Source organism: Orcinus orca, chromosome 8 (assembly GCF_937001465.1).
Source record: "Orcinus orca chromosome 8, mOrcOrc1.1, whole genome shotgun sequence".
Lineage (NCBI taxonomy): Eukaryota > Metazoa > Chordata > Mammalia > Artiodactyla > Delphinidae > Orcinus > Orcinus orca.
In genome coordinates, this window is record NC_064566.1 from 47798666 (window position 1) to 47819919 (window position 21254).

General features: G+C 42.3%; 1 protein-coding gene across 1 annotated transcript in view; it reads right to left on the reverse strand.

Moving 5' to 3' along the window:
- PPFIBP2 (PPFIA binding protein 2) overlaps positions 1-21254 on the reverse strand; it is a 385547-nt gene that overhangs the window by 323367 nt on the left and 40926 nt on the right. The gene's annotated exons all lie outside the window — the stretch shown is intronic.

The following is a 21254-nucleotide window of genomic DNA, read 5'->3' on the forward strand; positions in this document are numbered from 1 at the left end:
AGGTTCCACACGCTAGAGACCAGGGGACTGGGTTATTTACAACATCAACCCGTTCAGTCATTGATTTGAGGGCAGCTCTCAGGGGGCATTTCTAACCTGCAGCATGGGTGGCAAAGTAAGTTTCTGTGGCCAGAAAATTCCCACATTTCAAATAAATGCAGGGCTGGCCTTGGAGGTCAGCAGGCACGTGCTCAAGTGTTAACGGAGTGGGGTTTTGGTGGGGGCAACAACATCTGCTATGTGGACCGCAGCCCCATGGCCTCAGCTAGGGTCCAAGGCAGTGCAGTGTCCGGTGGCTGTGCACCCAACTCTCAGAACAAAGCCCAACCCTCTTGAGGCTTCCACCACCCTACAGTAGAGCCAGGGAAGCTGAGGCATCGACCTGAACTCATTCCTGGCACTGTGGTGCTACAAACTCCTCCCTTTAAAGGACACCCCTAACTGCCCTTGCTGGGCTCCATTACATCCTGGAGCCCCAAGGATTCTTCCCAGGTTCTGCCTTTACTGTCCATCATTAATACTTGTATTGCTTCAGCCAGTTTTCTGGCTGTCCATTCCATGCCAGGGACTGTGCCAGGCTTTGGAGACACAATGGAGAACGTGATAGACACACTCCTACCTTCACAGACTCATATTCTAGTGAAGGAGAAAATTAGGACTCAGGTACTTAATAGCCACAATTTCAACGATCCACAGCACACGACAATCCGTGACATGAGGCAGGTTGCGTCTCTGCTGAGGCATATGCACGTGAACCCGTCCCGCAAGTCCCTTACCTACGGAGTCAAGCTGACCCCCTACTGTCCGTGTGCTTTTCAACATGACTCTGAAGGGACTTGACCATTCTTATGACATGATAAAACAATTTCTTCATGAGAAATTGTTCTTGACAGAAAGCCAGCTGCCAGGGCTGGTGATGTATCCACCGTATCTCCTCTATGCCTCCCAATCAATCTTTGCCCTTGTGGCGAAACGATATTATGTTTCTGTTTGGAAACATGGGGGTTCCAGCTTCAGCATGGGTAACTGAGCTCAAAATCTTTGCTTATCTCATTTCTCTCCTTAAATATCACTGAAATGGGATATGCAAGCTATGTGACTATGGAAAGCAAGTCTAGGTACCTTCTATCCATCGGTGAACGAGTAATGCGGAGGAATTTCTGGGATTGTTTTAAAGGAAAAGCCGATCAGGGCTGAACACTTAACACAAGCAAATGAAGGGACACTGAGGGAAAAATAAAAATTAACAATCTCAAGTGCAGAGCAAAAAGGGCAGGGATGGGGGACAAGGAACAGAGTCAGTGGGGGCAAAGTACAGGGCCCCAGAAATCACACCTCATGGAGCCCCAACTTGAGGGGGAGGAGAGCATGGTTTGGCCACAGGCTCCACGTGGTTCTGAGAGCTCACAGAGCAGGATGGAAAATTTGTCGGTGAAAACTTCCATGACAGGTGGTAGTACTGGGGGCACAGGGAAGCAGGAGGCCCCTCCCAGTTAATCAGGCTGGCACAGCAAACATTGGCCCCCACCTCCTCCAACGAGAGCGCCACAACACAGCGAAACCCCTTAATACGTTCCGTAATCCAAACAGAGGCAAAACCCCCTCCCTACATCCTGTTAATCACTTCAGCACTGTCCTGACACAGACACCACTAGGAGAATAGCATAGGCTGGAGGAGGCATACAGCAGAAGGCAGTAAGGTTCAGGAGTGTGACGCGATAATTACAAATATTCACTCTTCCACACCACGGTGCCCCCTCCAAGGAAGGAGCGTAAATCCAAACCCCCTGACGTTGGTCTTGGCCACGTGACTTGCTCTGGTCAATGAAATATGAGTAGATGTGGCCCACGCCACCTTGGACCAGAGGACTCTTGGGCTCCCACCTTCTGCTGTGAGAAGAAGAGGTCTTAAATAGGGCTGATATTTCAGCCTGGGTGCCATAAAGGAAGACTTGTGGCATAGGCCCAAAGTCCAGAATGAGGAGCACACTTAAACCTGAACACGGACTGGGGCAGGGCAGAAACTGATCCACAGATCCATGAGCAAAACGTAAATAGTTGATGTTTTATTTAAGTCACTAGGGTCTCAAAGGCGGTTGTCACCATGGCAAAAAGCTGACTAATAAACATGACCATAAAATTTATTGTCCAAGACTAAGATACTTTTAAGAGGGAAAAGAGGCGGTATCAACAATCACATCAACAAGAGACTTCACCCAGGACTGTCCAGGACTACGGGCACCCTGCATTTAGAATCCCACCTGAGCTGTGGACTCATCAGCTTGGTATAACATGGCCTCTCAGGGTTTACTTGGTGTTGGCAACATGCTAAAAATAAGGTAAATCCTGGGCCCACTTCTGCTAGTAACCGTAGGGCCCTGACCCAGCTCAAGAACGATTCCAGCTTGTCAGCTGACTCCCAGCTCACACACCCAAAAAACGCCTTGCTCCCAAGTCCAGTCATGGGGGAGCCATGAGAGCAGGGGTCCGGTCTGAGCAGGCATTCAGTGTACATCTGATGCAGCCCACCAGAGGGCCCTGTGACCGCTTCTGTGTTTACTGTGAGTTAAGGCTGTGGCCTGTAAACTCCAGGAGCCGCTAGTCACATTCATAGTCATGATAAATGTTTGTACATAGAGTTACTACAGAAAATGTCTGGCAAATAGCAAGAAGGCCTTTTCCTCATTCACACAAAGGGGCCGTGTAGGTGAGCAGGGGGCCAGGGAGCACCTGCCAGGAGAAACCAACAGCGACCCACACAGCCACACCAACCACTAAGCGTAACAGTCAGAACTTCTGCTTGCAAACAGCTCAGGGTGCCCTCTACACACTCTATTTGTACTTTTCTCTTTTTTCGGAAAGAATTACTAGAAAGTGGCTTCAGAGTCACTAGGGCCACACATACCACCCACCTCAGACCCACAGCCTCAGGAAAGGGAGTGGGAGAATCCACTGAGAATCACAAAATAGCTTTATTTAGAAAAGGAGTTCTTGCTTAAGTTAGGTGGTAGGTACATGGCCAATTGTTTTATCATTGATCTTTAAACTACATGTATGCTATACATATATATATGTGTGTGTATATTCTTTGGCATTTATGTATATTTTATAATAAAAATGGAAAAAACCCCAGCACATAGCGACATCAAAAAGTTATTATTCTAACTTTTTTCTGAAGAATAGAAAAGTGTAATTGGTCCTTCTGTCAAAGAGGCAAGAGAATAACCAGCTGGTGATTCGGGGATGAAAGGAGGCAAATGGTAACCCAGTTGTGATCCAGATTCCCAGAGGGGTTGCTGTTTGGGGGTGACAGTGCGTGAAACCGTACCCAGAGCTGCCATGGAGAACATCCCTCCAGGGAAGATGCGGAGTGGGGTGCCTGATCGTCAGAACCCTTTTCTGCTGGCTACTAGCCCTCACCACAGGACATGAGGTACTGCAGCACTATCCCTGGACACCAGACACAAGACACCATGACACCCCTAGACCCAGCAGACACCCAGCTGGACACCTATGATTCCAAGGGATCCCTGCAAGCCTGAAGACTTGTTCTGGAATGACCAGTATTACTGCCCAAGGAGCACAAAGCTTGAGCGCCTACACTGCATATGGACAGAGGAACAGTAGTTGCCCCGCTGAACTGTGAAGCAACAGGAGGAGCTTATAAACTGATGACGACAAAATCATAGGACAAATGGGCCAAATCAGCAACTTGAAAGAGGCTAACCAATCAAGCTGAGTCATCAGAACAAATGGCACGTGACATAAATTAATGCGAGAGGCAAATTAATGCCTATACTCAGTGAGATGTTTAAAATAGTGGCTAAGCGGGAGAAGCATGGTTGCAGCAGTACCCAGAATCCGACATGCCTGAGGTCTCATCCGGTCTAACTAAGAAAAGGAGACTGTAGCCCTAGAATTCCACAGCCAGCCACATTATCACAAGAAGAAAGGAACGGCATTTTCAGCCATCAGTGACTCAGAAAATATACCATTCACCTACCCTTTCCAGCAATACAAGCTACGGAAATTCTCCAAATAAATAAAAATTTATGTCGGAATAGAGAACCCAAGAAGGGAAGGGCTTTCTAGATAAGATACGTACTTACATGCTATGTATCACAAGAATTAGTGATAAGCAAAGAAGATAGTAAAACGTGTATTAAATCTGAATAATTGCTGGTTTTGAGGTTATGACGTTTAATGAAACTGTTAAGGAAAGCAACACTTAAAAGAGCAAAGGAATGGTAACTATACACATAAATTCCAACAATTTCAACAAAACGTGGGAGATGGAAAAAGGAAGGAAGTAAAAACAAATTAAATGGCCTACATTGTGAGCAGGGAGAGATGACAGATACTTCAACTCGATGTTGATAAGGAAATATAGGTGCAAATATGTATATAAAATATTTAAGGGAGACTGTGGTTCATAATGGTGTATATGCATATATATTTATCCATATATATCCTCTCTTTCCTGACACCCTGCCCCCATTAAATAATATGAAACAAATAAAAAGTATAAACAATCACAAAGAAAATAGCATGGGATGATCAGCAAACAAGGTTTTAAATTTTTTTTTCTGAAAGACAGTATGTGGATGGAGCTGTGGTAGAGGATGCCACAGGCCTCCCCCCGCCCCCCCGCAAAATGCAGAGGGGCAGGCAACCCGGCCCACTAAACTCATACAGGCTCAAGACACAGACATTTCCAATGTCGTAGCAGCTAAGACTAAGATGTTGAGCTGAAAACGAGGGCAGTGACTGAAAATCTTCACCAAATACTGTCCAGTCTGGCTAGGGAGAAACCAAGGCAACTAGTATGAGAACTAGTGCCCAGGAGCAGAATCCTCCATATTCTTGAAAAAAAAATGGAATCCCTTATAATCCCCTTTAAGTAAACACTTCCTCATAGATACACAGCCTCATGGTCAGCTTTCCTACTGCCTCATTATTAAATATGACTAAATTGCAAAGAATCACCAGCCGTATAGAGAAATCTTACAGCGACATTAACATATAGAAGCAAAAAAAATGTTCCCAGAGGAAACAGAGAGAACTCAGGAAGGAAACAGGAACTCTTAAAACATTTCATTCACAGGAAATTTCCACAATGTATTTCCATAAAATAAGGGTGGATGACTAGTAAATGGAATGGAGAATAAAATAAGACAAGTTTCGTAGGGACAAAATCGCATGATTGCTAAAACAAATAAAAAATTCAAAAGAGGGTAAAGTCAGGGAACATGTACCTGAATAGGAGCCAAAGATTCAGGAAACTTAGGCAAAACAAATATGTGCTATACAATATGTACCCAGGAAGTCTAATAACTAAGTTTTCCAGAAGGTTAGGACACAGAAGGTGAAGGTAAAAATCATCAATTAAAAAAAAATTCCCTAGAATTGAAGAACCAATTGATAGGGGTCCACCAAGCACCTATAGTAAACTAACCCTACCTTAGGCCCCTTGGAAATTGTGAAATTTCCAAACATAAAAATCAGAGAAAAATCACAAAAGCTTAAGAGACCAAAAATAATATGAACTCAAAGACACTGGAACCATACCGGCATTGGACTTAAAAAATAGATAATGGAATAATGCCTGCAAACTTCTGAGGGAAAATTACGATCAAGTTAGAATTCTATACCCAAACACACTATCAATCAAGTGTGAGGGCCAAAAAAGTCACTTTCAGACTTACAAGAAGTCAGAAAGATTACTCTCCAGGCACCTATCATAGGAAGTTATTTGAGGATGAATGTGTGAGATTAAAATGAGATAGAACACTCCCTCTTGCGAGAGCACTGGAATCACAAATAACTGCTGGACAATCATCGACAGGAAGACACTGGAACTCACCAAAAAAGATACCCCACATCCAAAGACAAAGGAGAAGCCACAATGAGACGGCAGGAGGGGCACAATCACAGTAAAATCAAATCCCATAACTGCTGGGTGGGTGACTCACCAACTGGAGAACATTTATACCACACAAGTCCACCCACTGGAGTGAAGGTTCTGAGCCCCACGTCAGGCTTCCCAACCTGGGGGTCCGGCAACGAGAGGAGGAGTTCCTAGAGAATCAGACTTTGAAGGCTAGTGGGATTTGACTGCAGGACTTAAACAGGACTGGGAGAAACAGAGACTCCATTCTTGGAGGGCACACACAAAGTAGTGTGCGCATTGGGACCCAGGGAAAGGAGCAGTGACCCCATAAGAGACTGAACCAGACCTACCTGCTAGTGTTGGAGGGTCTCCTGCAGAGGTGGGGGGTGGCTGTGGCTCACCGTGGGGACAAGGACAATGGATGCAGAAGTTCTGGGAAGTACTCTTGGTGTGAGCCCTCCCAGAGTCTGCCATTAGCCCCACCAAACAGCCAACACAGGAAAGCTCCAGTGTTGGGTCACCTTAGGCTAAACAACCAACAGGGAGGGAACCCAGCCTTACCCATTAGCAGACAAGCAGATTAAAGTTTTACTGAGCTCTGCCCACCACAGCAACACCCAGCTCTACCCAACACCAGTACCTCCCATCAGGAAGCTTGCAAAAGCCTCTTAGATAGCCTCATCCACCAAGGGCAGACAGCAGAAGCAAGAAGAACTACAATTCTGCAGCCTGTGGAATGAAAACCACATTTGCAGAAAGACAGACAAAATGAAAAGGCAGAGGACTATGTACCAGATGAAGGAACAAGATAAAACCTCAGAAAAAAAACTAAATGAAGTGGAGATAGGCAACCTTCCAGAAAAAGAATTCAAAATAATGATAGTGAAGATGATCCAGGACCTCGGAAAAAGAATGGAGGCAAAGATCGAGAAGATGCAAGAAATGTTTAACAAAGAACTAGAAGAATTAAAGAACAAACAAACAGAGGTGAACAATACAATAACTGAAATGAAAAATACACTAGAAGGAATCAATAGCAGAATAACTGAGGCAGAAGAATGGATAAGTGACCTGGAAGACAGAATGGTGGAATTCATTGCCATGGAACAGAATAAAGAAAAAGAATGAAAACAAATGAAGACAGCCTAAGAGACCTCTGGGACAACATTAAACGCAACAACATTCGCATTATAGGGGTCCCAGAAGGAGAAGAGAGAGAAAAAGGACCTGAGAAAATATTTGAAGAGATTATAGTTGGAAATGTCCCTAACATGGGAAAGGAAATAGCCACGCAAGTCCAGGAAGCGCAGAGAGTGCCAAGCAGGATAAACCCAAGGAGAAACACACCGAGACACACAGTAATCAAATTGACAAAAATTAAAGACAAAGAAAAATTATTGAAAGCAACAAGGGAAAAATGACAAGTAACATACAAGGGAACTCCCATAAGGTTAACAGCAGAAACTCTACAAGCCAGAAAGGAGTGGCACGATATATTTAAAGTGATGAAAGGGAAAAACCTACCACCAAGATTACTCTACCCAGCAAGGATCTCATTCAGATTCGATGGAGAAATCAAAAGCTTTACAGACAAGCAAAGGCTAAAAGAATCGAGCTCCACCAAACCAGCTTTACAACAAATGCTAAAGGAACTTCCCTAAGTGGGAAACACAATAGAAGAAAAAGACCTACAAGAACAAATCCATAAGAATTAAGAAAATGGTAACAGGAACATACATATCGATAATTACCTTAAATGTGAATGGATTAAATGCTCCAACCAAAAGACACAGGCTCACTGAATAGATACAAAAACAAGACCTGTATATATGCTGTCTACAAGAGACCCACTTCAGACCTAGGGACACATACAGACTGAAAGTGAGGGGATGGAAAAAGATTCCATGCAAATGGAAATCAAAATAAAGCTGGAGTAGCAGTACTCATATCACATAAAATAGAATTTAAAATAAAGAATGTTACAAGAGACAAGGAAGGACACTGCATAATGATCAAGGGATCACTCCAAGAAGAACATATACAATTATAAATATATGCACCCAACATAGGAGCACCTCAATACATAAGGCAACTGCTAACAGCTATAAAAGAGGAAATCGACAGTAACACAATAATAGTGGGGGACTTTAACACCTCACTTACACCAATGGACAGATCATCCAGACAGAAAATTAATAAGGAAACACAAGCTTTAAATGACACAATAGACCAGATAGATTTAATTGATATTTATAGGACATTCCATCCAAAAACAGTAGATTACACTTTCTTCTCAACTGCACACGGAACATTCTCCAGGACAGATCACATCTTGGGTCACAACTCAAGCTTTGGTAAATTTAAGAAAACTGAAATCATATCAAGCATCTTTTCCGACCACAACACTATGAGATTAGAAATCAATTATAGGGAAAAAAACATAAAAAATACAAACACATGGAGGCTAAACAATACGTTACTTAATAACCAAGAGATCACTGAAGAAATCAAAGAGCAAATCAAGAAATACCTAGAGACAAATGACAACGAAAACACAGCGAGCCAAAATCTATGGGATGCAGCAAAAGCAGTTATAAGTTTATAACAATACAATCCTACCTCAAGAAACAAGAAAAATCTCAACAATCAAGCCTTACACCTAAGGGAACTAGAGAAAGAAGAACAAACAAAACCCAAAGTTAGTAGAAGGAAAGAAATCATAAAGATCAGAGCAGAAATAAATGAAATAGAAACAAAGAAAACAATAGCAAAGATCAATAAAACTAAAAGCTGGTTCTTTGAGAAGATGAAATTGATAAACCTGGGCTTCCTTGGTGGTGCCGTGGTTGAAAGTCTGCCTGCCGATGCAGGGGACACAGGTTCGTGCCCTGGTCCAGGAAGACCCCACATGCCGTGGAGCAGCTGGGCCCATGAGCCACGGCCGCTGAGCCTGCGCGTCCAGAGCCTGTGCTCCGCAATGGGAGAGGCCACGACAGTGAGAGGCCCGGGTACCGCAAATGAAAGAAAAAAAAATTCATAAACCTTTAGCCAGACTCATCAAGAAAAAGGGAGAGGACCCAAATGAATAAAATTAGAAATGAAAGAGGAGAAGTTACAACAGACAACGCAGAAATACAAAACATCCTAAGATATTACTACAAGCAACTCTATGCCAATAAAATGGACAACCTGGAAGAAATGGACAAAATCTTAGAAAGGTATAACCTTCTGAACTAGGAAGAAATAGAAAATATGAACAGACCAATCACAAGTAATGAAATTGAAACTGTGATGATTAAAAATCTTCCAACAAGCAAAAGTCCAGGACCAGATGGCTTCACAGGTGAATGCTATCAAACATTTAGAGAAGAGCTAGCACCCACCCTTCTCAAACTCTTCCAAAAAATTGCAGAGGAAGGAACACTCCCAAACTCATTCTACGAGGCCACTATTACCCTGATACCAAAACCATACAGAGATACTACAAAAAAAGAAAATTACAAACCAATAACACTGATGAATACAGATGCAAATATCCTCAACAAAATACTAGCAAACAGAATCCAACAACGCATTAAAAGGATCATACACCATGATCAAGTGGGGTTTATCCCAGGGATACAAGGATTCTTCAATATATGCAAATCAATGTGATACACCATATTAACAAATTGAAGAATAAAAACCATATGAGCATCTCAATAGATGCAGAAAAAGCTTTTGAGAAAATTCAACACCGATTTAGGATAAAAACTCTCCAGAAAGTGGGCATAGAGGGAACCGACCTCAACATAATAAAGGCCATATACGACAAACCCACAGCAAACATCATTCTCAGTGGTGAAAAACTGAAAGCATTTCCTCTAAGATCAGGAACAAGACAAGGATGTCCACTCTCACCACTGTTATTCAACATAGTTTTGGAAGTCCTAGCCTCGGCAATCAGAGAAGAAAAAGAAATAAAATTGGAAAAGAAGAAGTAAAACTGTCACTGTTTGCAAATGACATAACACTATACAAAAAGAATCCTGAACATGCCACCAGAGAACTACTGGAGCTAATCAATGAATCTGGTAAAGTTGCAGGATACAAAATTAATGCACAGAAACTCTTGCATTCCTACACACTAACAACAAAAGATCAGAAAGAGAAATTAAGGAAACAATCCCATTCACCACTGCAACAAAAAGAATAAAATACATAGGTATAAACTTACCCAAGGAGGTAAAAGACCTGTAGTCAGAAAACTATAAGACACTGATGAAAGAAATCAAAGATGACACAAACAGATGGAGAGATATACCATGATCTTGGATTGGAAGAATCAACATTCTGAAAATGACTCTACTACCCAAAGCAATCTACAGATTCAATGCAATCCCTAACAAACTACCAATGGCATTTTTCACAGAACTAGAACAAAAAATCTTAAAGTTTGTATGGAGACACAAAAGACCCCAAATAGCCAAAGCAGTCTTGAGGGAAAAAAATGGAGCTGGAGGAATCAGACTCTCCCTGACTTCAGACTATACTACAAAGCTACATTAATCAAGACAATATGGTACTGGCACAAAAACAGAAATATAAATCAATGGAACAGGATAGAAAGCCCAGATATAAACCTATGGTCAACTAATCTATGACAAAGGAGGCAAGGATATACAATGGAGAAAAGACAGTCTCTTCAATAAGTGATGCTGGGAAAACTGGACATGTAAAAGAATGAAATTAGAACCCTCCCTAACACGATACACAAAAATAAACTCAAAATGGATTAAAGACCTAAATGTAAGACCAGACACTATAAAACTCTTAGAGAAAAACAAAGGAAGAACACTCTTTGACATAAATCACAGCAAGATCTTTTTTGATCCACCTTCTACAGTAATGGAAATAAAAACAGAAATAAACAAATGGGACCTAATGAAACTTAAAAGCTTTTCCACAGCAAAGGAAACTACAAAGAAGAAGAAAACACAACCCTCAGAATGGGAAAAAATATTTGCAAACGAAGCAACAGACAAAGGATTAAACTCCAAAATATAGGAAGGGAGGGAGACGCAAGAGGGAAGAGATATGGGAACGTATGTATAACTGATTCACTTTGTTATAAAGCAGAAACTAACACACCATTGTATTTTTTTTTTTTTTTTTTTTGCTGTACGCGGGCCTCTCACTGTTGTGGCCTCTCCCGCTGCGGAGCACAGGCTCCAGATGAGCAGGCTCAGCAGCCATGGCTCACGGGCCCAGCCGCTCCGCGGCATGTGGGATCTTCCCGGACCGGGGCACAAACCCGTGTCCCCTGCATCGGCAGGCGGACCCTCAACCACTGCGCCACCAGGGAAGCCCTAACACACCATTGTAAAGCAATTATACTCCAATAAAGATGTAAAAAAAGAAAAAAAAAACTCCAAAATATATAAACAGCTTATGCAGCTCAATATCAAAAAAAGAAACAACCCAATCAGAAAATGGGCAGAAGACCTAAATAAACATCTCTCCAAAGAAGACATACAGATGGCAAGAGGCACATGAAAAGCTGCTCAACATCACTAATTATTAGAGAAATGCAAATCAAAACTACAATGAGGTGTCACCTCACACTGTTAAAATGGCCATCATCAGAAAATCTACAAACAAAAGATGCTGGAGAGGGTGTGGAGAAAAAGAAACCCTCTTTCACTGTTGGTGGGAATGTAAATTGATACAGCCACTATGGAGAACAGTACGGAGGTTCCTTAAAAAAGTAAAAATAGAATTACCATATGACCCAGCAATCCCACTCCTGGGCATATACCCAGAGAAAACCATAATTCAAAAAGACACATGCACCCCAATGTTCACTGCAGCACTATTTACAATAGCCAGGTCATGGAAGCAACCTAAATGCACATCGTCAGACGAACAGATAAAGAAGATGAGGTACATATATACAATGGAATATTACTCAGCCATCAAAAGGAACGAAATTGGGGCTTTTGTAGAGACGTGGATGGACCTAGAGACTGTCATACAGAGTGAAGTAAGTCCGAAGGAGAAAAACAAATATCGTCTATTAACGCATATATGTGGAATCTAGAAAAATGGTACAGATGAACCGGTTTGCACAGCAGAAATGGAGACACAGATGTAGAGAATAAACGTATGGACACCAAGGGGGGAAATCTGCGGGGGGGTGGGGGGTGGGGGGTGGTGTGATGAATTGGGAGATTGGGATTGACATGTATCCACTCACGTGTATACAACTGATGACTGATAAGAAACTGCTGTATAAAAAATAAATAAAATAAAATTCAAAAATTAAAAATAAAATGAGATAAAAGACATAGTGTACAGGGAAAATTGCACTCCTCTCAGAAGACCAGTGAAGGAAGTCCCTGCAAGAAAGCTGAGCGGCAGGCCTGGGGAGGAGCCAGTGCAGCCTAGAACAGGAAGACTGCGTTCTAGAAAGGAGTCCTCCTCAGATAAAAAGGATTTGAAACGATAAAAATGACAAGATGGAGGGTTTAGTTTTTAATAACATCATCAATTGTCTTAAAATAGCATAAAAAAAAGGGAGAAATTAGGAATTCCAGGAGGAAATTTTTAAAGGAAAAATAATCATAGTATTATTTTTCACATATACCTCGACAAAGTATACCTCTTGATTCTGCACTAAATAAAATTTTATGTTCATAATAACACAGACACCATTTATTGATTCTCAACTCTTAGAATCAAGCAATAGATGAAGCATGGAGGACTTAAGTATAGTTGTAGAACAGAGTGGAAATGTTTCCAACTTTGACAGTTTAAAATGAATAAAAGTGATGTCAAAAATTAAGAGGTAGAAAGAGGAAAGAAGCTGAAGAAAAGGTTACAGGTTGCCTTCCGAAATGAGGGAACAAGAGAGATTGTCTATAGTTGATAGATAATAACAATATATATATAGATGCATTTATAAAATTGAAATATGATTTAAAATATATTAGTTTCAGATGTACAGCATAGTTATTCAATATTTTTGTAGACTGTACTCTCTATATTGCTGTTTTATGCTAAAATTATTTTTACATTAAAAGCCATGTGGAGATAGGGCAAACCATTTCTGTTGGGATGAAAATAGAAGGGACTTCCACTTCTGTGTTAACTTTTTACAATGAGCTAGTATTACTGAGAAAAAAAGGAAAAACATTTTTGAAGCTGCTGTAGTACATGAAGTATATGTGGTTTAGCACATTCAGGTGAACTTGGGTCTGTAACCCCCAAACATTGCTGAAAACAGTCCTTATTTAATGCTGCTCCTTGTTTGTGAGGAACAAAAAGAATAAAAATCATGATAGTCATTATAATAATGATAATCTCAGTTCCCCAGCACAGTTTTCCTTCCAAATCAAACCCATAAAAGACATCTACTCTTGTCTGCTCATCTTTGTTCAGACTTTTAGTTTTATGAACAAAATACCAACAGACTGACACAGGCTATCAACTTTTTACTTTGCTAACACCAACTTTAAAACAAATAAGTCTTTACTACCACGCTCATTTCATATAAGAAAGGTTGTTTTAACACTAAATGACATTCCCTTAAAAAACTATATTGAGCTTTATGAATAAAACCATCATACTGTCCTTATTTTGTCAATTGCTTCAGAGTTGTGAGAACTTTGTCCTGGATAAATAAGGAAGCAAAAATTGGGAAGCACTGTCCTAGTCCCCTGGATGTCAGTCCTGCCCCACTTCTACTTCTTACAGCAACAATATAGCTCAGGGCAAAACAGGAAAATAGAAGACATTTTTGATTTCCACCCCAGCCTTCCTGTCCTGAGCTCTCCCCCTTCAACTGCTCTTCCAACCCTGTGATGTCCCAGAAGACTGGAATTCTCAAAGGGATTATGTTGGAACCTAAAGATTTGGTGTCTGGGTCTAGTCCTTTCACGCCCACAGGAAACTTATGGTGACAGCAGAGAGGAGCAGTGTGGATGCTCGAATGAATCAATGTGTTTCCAGGGCAGCCAAGGTAAACCTGGAATCACAATTGAGGAGGGAAGCAAAAAAGATCAGAGCTGGAAAAGCGGTGCTGAGCATTGAGAGTGAGGTGGATGGGACAGGAAAAGGGAGAGGAAACTCATTGTCAGAAGCTGGGATGATAGGAGCTGGTTTAAAAGAATGGTGCAAAATGAAGTAAGGCCAGTGGCTCAAGATCACTGATATGTTCGCTGACATATGACTTATCTTTTTGCAAAAGGATTTGAGGCAGCTTTAAAATACAATGCAGCAAAGTAGGAGAAACTTTCCAAGGAAATCAGAGACAAAGAAAAATAAAGTTAAAATGAAAGTGAAGTCAGGGGGAAGGTAAATAGCCAAAATGCAAACGTGAGGCTTTGTAAAGTTGCCGGAGGCGGCTACAGAATTGGCTCCCAACAACCCCCTTATCGTAGAAAAGAAAGAAATATAACCCATGACATGATTCGGCATCTGAAACACTACACAATTAAGAAAATTTATGAGACAAGGAAAATCTGGACCAGAAATGTAATGCTGTTAGAGATGATTATTTACTTTTAGATATGATAATTGTATTGTGGTTATGTTGTATAGATATGGAAACATTCAAATGATATCATGCCTGGAATTTGCTTCAAATTATAGATGAAACAAGATTGACCATGGGTTAATAGTTGTTGAAGCTGAATAATGAGTACATGGGGCTTATTATATTATTCTCTCTACTTCTGAATATGTTTGACAATTTCTTAACACGAAACAAAACATGTTTTGGTTGGGGAAAAATGCTGATTTCTGACTTCAGTCTTAAGACATTCTTATTTAATATGTCTTGGGTGAGAGTCCCTTAATCTCCATTTTTAACTTTAAGCATCTCAGATCTCAGATTTATCTGATGCCGATGGTCTATAGAGAACACTGACTGAACAAGAGCAAGTAAACATTATATATATGAGTTCAGAACACAAGATGCTCTCCTGATCCTAAAACAATTGTGTCTTGGGGGCCTAAAAAAGACAACACTGGGAAATTTACTTAGACAATCAGGTTATGGAGAACCTGAAGATATCACATGGTACCTTGTAGGGAAAGTGGTAATATAATTAGATAGAGGAAACAGCCAAGACCAGACAGCTCTGATGATGAGATGTCAGGTGTTTCAGGAAACTGAATCAATGTGGAACCACTGTATTAGAAGAAACCTTAAAGATCATCCAGAACTATCTATGCCAGAATTCCTTCATCAACAATCCCTTCCATGTGACCACGAGACCTTCACTGAATACATTATTTTCTGTATTTTTTTAAACTTAATACAATGAACATGTATTACTTTGCAATTTTAAAAGGTAATAATAACAATAATAAAATTTTTGCACTAAAAAATCACAGAACTCTGGAGTTATCCAGTGAAGGGGAACTTAGCCCCACACACACCTCAGTAGCCCAGAGGATGACGCTTATCTTGGATAGGAAGTACGTAATAGATGTTAGGCTACAATTAGATGCTTTGGTGTTTAAATGATTGAACTAAGTTGTCTGGGAGATGCGATCTTGCAGAGACCTTGCTCTAATTATACTGTAGGCACCAAAGCACAGTAGTTAGAAACACAAGTTCTAGAAACACACAGTCAAGGGCTTGCAGCCCAACATCAGTTGTGCAACATGAGATAAATCTCTCAGCATCTTGTTTTCTCATAGTAACGTTGGGATATTAATAATATTTACCTCTTGGAGTTGTACTGAGTGCTTAGAAAGGTACTGGCAGTCAATAAATTTAAGTTACTGTTTTTTGGGTTTTTTCATGAGGTGTCTCAGGACTCAGCCACTCCATATCTAGACTTATTCTTACTGCCAAGAAGCGGTCACCATGGTTAGTGAATAGCGAGGCTTCCCACAGCCTTATGAAATGGGCTGGTAACAAGCAAACGTTAGGCCCCAAATGGTGCTCATTGAGCTGAATTACTGAGAACAAGAGAAGCTTCTACGGAACACCTGATATTTGCTAAGGACCAAACCAGGGGTACAAAATAAATAAGACCAGGCCCTGCCCTCAAGGAGCCACTAGTCCTTTTAGTAATGCTATTTACATTTCAAAGTGCTACCGAAACCAAGAAGTGAGGGATATGTAACCCAATGTGGGGTTCAGAGAAGGTGTCCCATAAAATAGGAGTGAGCCAGGTCCTCTTATAACCACTTCTCTTGCACAAAGGTAAAACCCAGGTCACTTGGGCATTGGTCACTTGGTGGTCAAAAGCCTTCACCAGAAGGGAAGGCCATGGCTTCTGCATATGGCCCCCATGTTGCAGAGGGCACAACTTGCTCAACTGTACATGGAGGCCCCAGTAAAGACCTGGCATGTTCCAAGGGCTCATGGACCAGCTTTGCCACCATGTATATTTTGTGACCTTGGGTAAGTCACTGCCCCTGTATGGTCTTCCTCATCTATTCTAAAGGGCCTGGGAATGGCTCTCACATTCTGTGGTTCCCATGAACCTGCCAAATGACCTTGGATTCACAGCAATGTCTGTCTAGAGCTAAAGCCATTGTAATAACTCCTATTAGTGACCACAAGCCAATGGGTGCTCTCCAGCTGGAGGCTATGTTTTAGGGCCATTCTTGATTTTCATTCTTGCACCAGACATGAGGTTCTCTAAGCTCATGGAAAAATACTGGCTCCTAGTGCAAATTGCAAGGATTAAGGAGCATTAACTTGGGCCTGCAGGAGCCGTACCATTATTAAGGTACTGAGCCAAGTAAACAGAGCACTCTACGACCTTAACTCTAAGAAGCCCATGGACTGGTAAAATGAATTAAGGCATGGTAATTGGCAAATGGCGTAACTGCATTTTCCTTGCAATTGACATAAAAGGAGGAGCATATTTAATAGGACTGTGTCTCTTGCCCTGTTGGGCTGCACCCCGCAGGCCTACAAGGCCTGTCCCTGCCCAGCTTCAAGACTGAAGAAAGAACCCAGAGTCGGCAACAGAGACATCAATGTTCTAATGGATGGACATCAATGGTTTAACGGATAGGGGGAGCTTACATGTCTGAAGCAAGGTCCTGGAGTGACTCCCCACCGTCTGTGGCTGAGGGCAGGTCATGGCGTCAGGCTTGGCTCCAGGGGCCAGAGTGGTGGTGGGGGATTACCACTTATAGGGAGAATTGACATCAGGTTGGCTCATCAGTTACCAGGGAAACCAGCAGAGGGGCGTGCCTCTCACCGCCCCTGTGATAAGCTATTGGGGATGATCATTAGCTAGCACCAGGGCCAAGCATGTAGGAAGGTCAGTCCTCTGAGTAGGGTGTAGGTGAAGCAGGCACTGGTCAAGCCAGGGATGTATAGAAAACAGTCATCCTGAATGGTCCCACCACAGAGGCCCTCAGATCCTTTCCTCAGAAGGCTGCCCAGGCGATTCTGCCTATGTTAAGGAAGCAGCTGGCCTAAAATTAGCATTGAGAGAACACTTTCTGTTGCACCTTCCATTTGTCAAGTGCAGCCTCTTCAGTGTGACCAGCGCCTCTTCACACTGCCATCACGCCTCTGCCTTAAGGAGATGGAGCAGGGGCTGCTCAGGCTATGCAGAGATTGGAGCTGCAAACACTAAGAGCTGGGTTTTGATTCTTGTGTCCATAATCCCTGACCTCCCAATCCTGTTGCACCTGGGCCCCTGCTGTCTGCGTAACAGGAAGGCTCAGGGACTATCCTCAGGTTTGCAACTGGGTTTCCATTCTCTTTTCATTCTCTACAGAAATTATTTAATTGGAAAAAAAAATCCATGTAAGAAAATATTTTACCAGCCACTGTAGCTTCATTAGAAGTGCTTGCAAAATCTACAGCGTTTTCTGTATCATGGGATTCTGGCCTGTGCAAAGTAAATGAAAACACTCAGATGTGCTAGTATTCTTGAGAAATAATAGAAAATCTGATGTGCAGGGTTTTAGACAATGGGGACTTTTTTACCTGAAAAGAACACCATGAAACAAATCTTAAGAACATGTGGGGGGGGCTTCCCTGGTGGTGCAGTGGTTGAGAATCTGCCTGCCAATGCAGGGAACACGGGTTCGAGCCCTGGTCTGGGAAGATCCCACATGCCGCAGAGCAACTGGGCCCGTGAGCCACAACTGCTGAGCCTGCGCGTCTGGAGCCTGTGCTCCGCAATGGGAGAGGCCACAACAGTGAGAGGCCGTGCACAGTGGCCCCCGCTCGCCTCAACTAGAGAAAGCCCTCGCACAGAAACTAAGACCCAACACAGCCAAAAATAAATAAATAAATTTATAAAAAAAAAAAAAAAAAGAACATGTGGGGACCAGACACAGGCCCAAGAGGTCAGCAACCTTCCTTGGTGTGTCTGTGGGAAAAGGGAGCCCAGGTCCAGCCAGCAGTGGAGGGAGATGGGAGTGGGTACCCCGGAGGCCTGGTGTCCAGCTCTATTACTTTCTATAAGACTCTGGGCTGCCTGCAACCTCTTCTCTTTAGAAGCCATTTCTCACCTCTAAAATGGGGGGACAAATTCCTCCCCACCTGGCTCTTTTGAAAATCAGGTGCACTTGAATCCGTACGCGTGCTTTCAAGTAGTGTTGCTTAGAATTCTTTTTAAGCCGAGCACTGCTGCATTGGCCTAAGAATTCACACCTCCCACAGGACCCCTTTCCAAACTCTGTTAGAGTTTCCCAGGTTAGATCTGGTCTTGCTTTGATCCAATTAGTCTTTAAACCTATCATCTACTCTGTGGAACAGGATCAAAAGGTTTCTGACAACCACCTTTGTGAACCAACATTTAGAAAAAAAATCTCTCAAAGCAATGTGTAATGTTAGGGTGGGAATGCTTCTTCCCATTCCTGGCTCCCCTGAAGAGTGACTTTTCCCTAAATGTTCCTGGTCACTTCTCCCACGTCTTCCTGCTCCATTCAGAGGAGAAGTGAGTTACTCAACCAGACAGCCCAGGGTGGCCCTACCTCTCCCTTCTACTTGATATCTGTCTGCCTGCACAGGGCATGGTGCATTTCCTGGTAAGTCTGTTACTGCTCTGGACCCCAGAATTACACAGACTCGATCTCCTGTTCTTCCTCAGGCATAGCTGGACACCTGCAGGACAAGGCCTTGATCCTTACACTTATGGCCTGGCTTAGAGCAGTCCTGGGCACATGCTCTCTGTGTCTATACAGGTAAGGCCAGAGGACAGCCAGGCTTCCATTAGCATGAAGGGAATTACATGGGCAATATTTTTCTCATAGCACAATCGTTCGGTAAGAGACAGGATATATGAGGAAATGATGTGGAGTCTGGGTGTAGACTTGTTTTTAAACACACGTGAGACATATGGTTATGGCCAACATTAACCCTAGAAATATCTCTCCTGAGAAACAGTTCCAAGCCACAAGGCTACTTAAAGTCAGAACAAAAAGTGGACTCCTGGTTCAAAGTCTTCCTTATTTTTTTTTCTTCTCTTCTGTCTGCCTTGAACCTTGGTCCATGACTAAAGACACACACTCTCTTATAACATATAACCTCTTACTAGCTTGGACTTCTATGCTTGAAGTCCTAATGTACCCCCAGGTCATGAATCTGCCTGTGCTAAAAGCATGATCAAGCTTAGACTATCAGCGCTTGATTAAAGGAATGGGCTCTTTTGTCTCTGTATTTAACTGGCTATTTTCTAAAAATTGTGTTTTTTAAGCCAATTTCCTTTTAGTAAATATTTCATGCTGCTGAAATGAAGATGGTTTCTTTTAAAACGCTAATTTTCATCAGTAGTCCTGGATAGAAATTGGCCATTTATTCCTCATCAGAATGATGAATAATACTGCTATATGACCAAGAAATGTAGTAATTGTTCTAAAGAGCATTGACAAAAAAGATAGAACCCTTTGATTTCAATACAAATTACTCTTAATTTTAACTGGAAGATACCAACTCTTCTCAGAAGCATTCTCTTTAGGACTGCCCTCTCCATGAGTCACAGAAATTCTGCCTGATGGCCGTGGACAAAGCCACAGCTATGAGCAAGCACTGGTGGTTTTTCCTAAGACATTTCTGCAATCCTCACTTCTCTATAAACCAGGTAGGTTTCTTTTATCGCTTTTTTTATTGTGGTAAAATCTACATAATGTCTATCATTTTCACCATTTTTAGGCGTACAGTTCAGTGCCGTAAGTACAGTCACATTGTTATGCAGTCATCATCACTATCCCTCTGTAGAACTTTGTCATCATCCCATACTGAAATTCTATACCTATCAAACAATAACCTCCCATCCTCTTCCTCCCCAACCCCCGGCTCCTGGTAACCACTCTTCTGCTTTCTATCTCCATGACAAATCAAGTAGTTTGCCTCACCATAATGAAAGCTGGTTACAAGATAGGCCCAAAGGTACATAGAGAAGAACTGGAGATGATCACAGCCAGAAAGCACAGGCAGGTTGCTAGATGAACACTGAGAAAGGAGGGGAGTCTGGGGCACATCCCAAATGATGCTTTGAGACTGAAGTAGGGAAAGGGGCCACAAACAGGTGTTCCACTAACCATCTCCTGGTCCCCTGATCCTGGATGCAAGTGTAGTCTCCTGAGGATGCACAGAACTATTCCCACCTTTCTGGGACTCATCAGCATCGTGCACCACCAGGGGTCCAGGTGGCATTGCCCTGGGACGCCCCCTATACGGCCTGGGCTTGAGATAGGAAAAGTTTTTCCCTAAAGACCAAAAATGTGAGCACTGGATACGGGAGTAAAGAAGAGTCCAAAGAGCAACAGTAGAGAAGGCAAGGTTCTCACACTGAAAGGGGTAGAAGAAATTGAGGCTGGATCACTAGTGGTAGATCAGGCAGGAGCCTACAGACAAAGCAGAGCTTAGCAGGAAGCCAAGGCAAGGAGAACAGGGACAGCGTCCGAGGAGAGAAACGGCAAAAGCAGCAAGTATGGACTAGAGGGATGACAAAAGCAGCAGGCTCAGCTGAAAGACAGCAAAGCCGAAGGAAGTGTCTCATTTTATGTGGGGTATTATTCTCCTCCATATCCTTCACGGGAGACTCACAGGAAAATACAAGAAGTAGAATGACAGGGGCCCTTCCTACCCCTTGGCAGGTAAAGGTGCTGATACAGCAAGCCTACATATAAAATATGCTAAAGTACATCCACCTAGGCCCACAGGTTGGTGATATTCAAGGATATATTTGGGTTAATAATAAATGAAACAGAAATAAGAAGTCTTGAAACTATCGGAGAAGATGAGACATTACTATTATAAAAATTGAAGAGAATTACTGAGCAAGGGGAAGATTGATGGAGTTAGGTTTTTAAGAAATGCACATAACTCCATAGCTTCACTAAATACCAATACTAGACAGGTACATAGTCCCTCTCCACCCTTCTGCCAAAG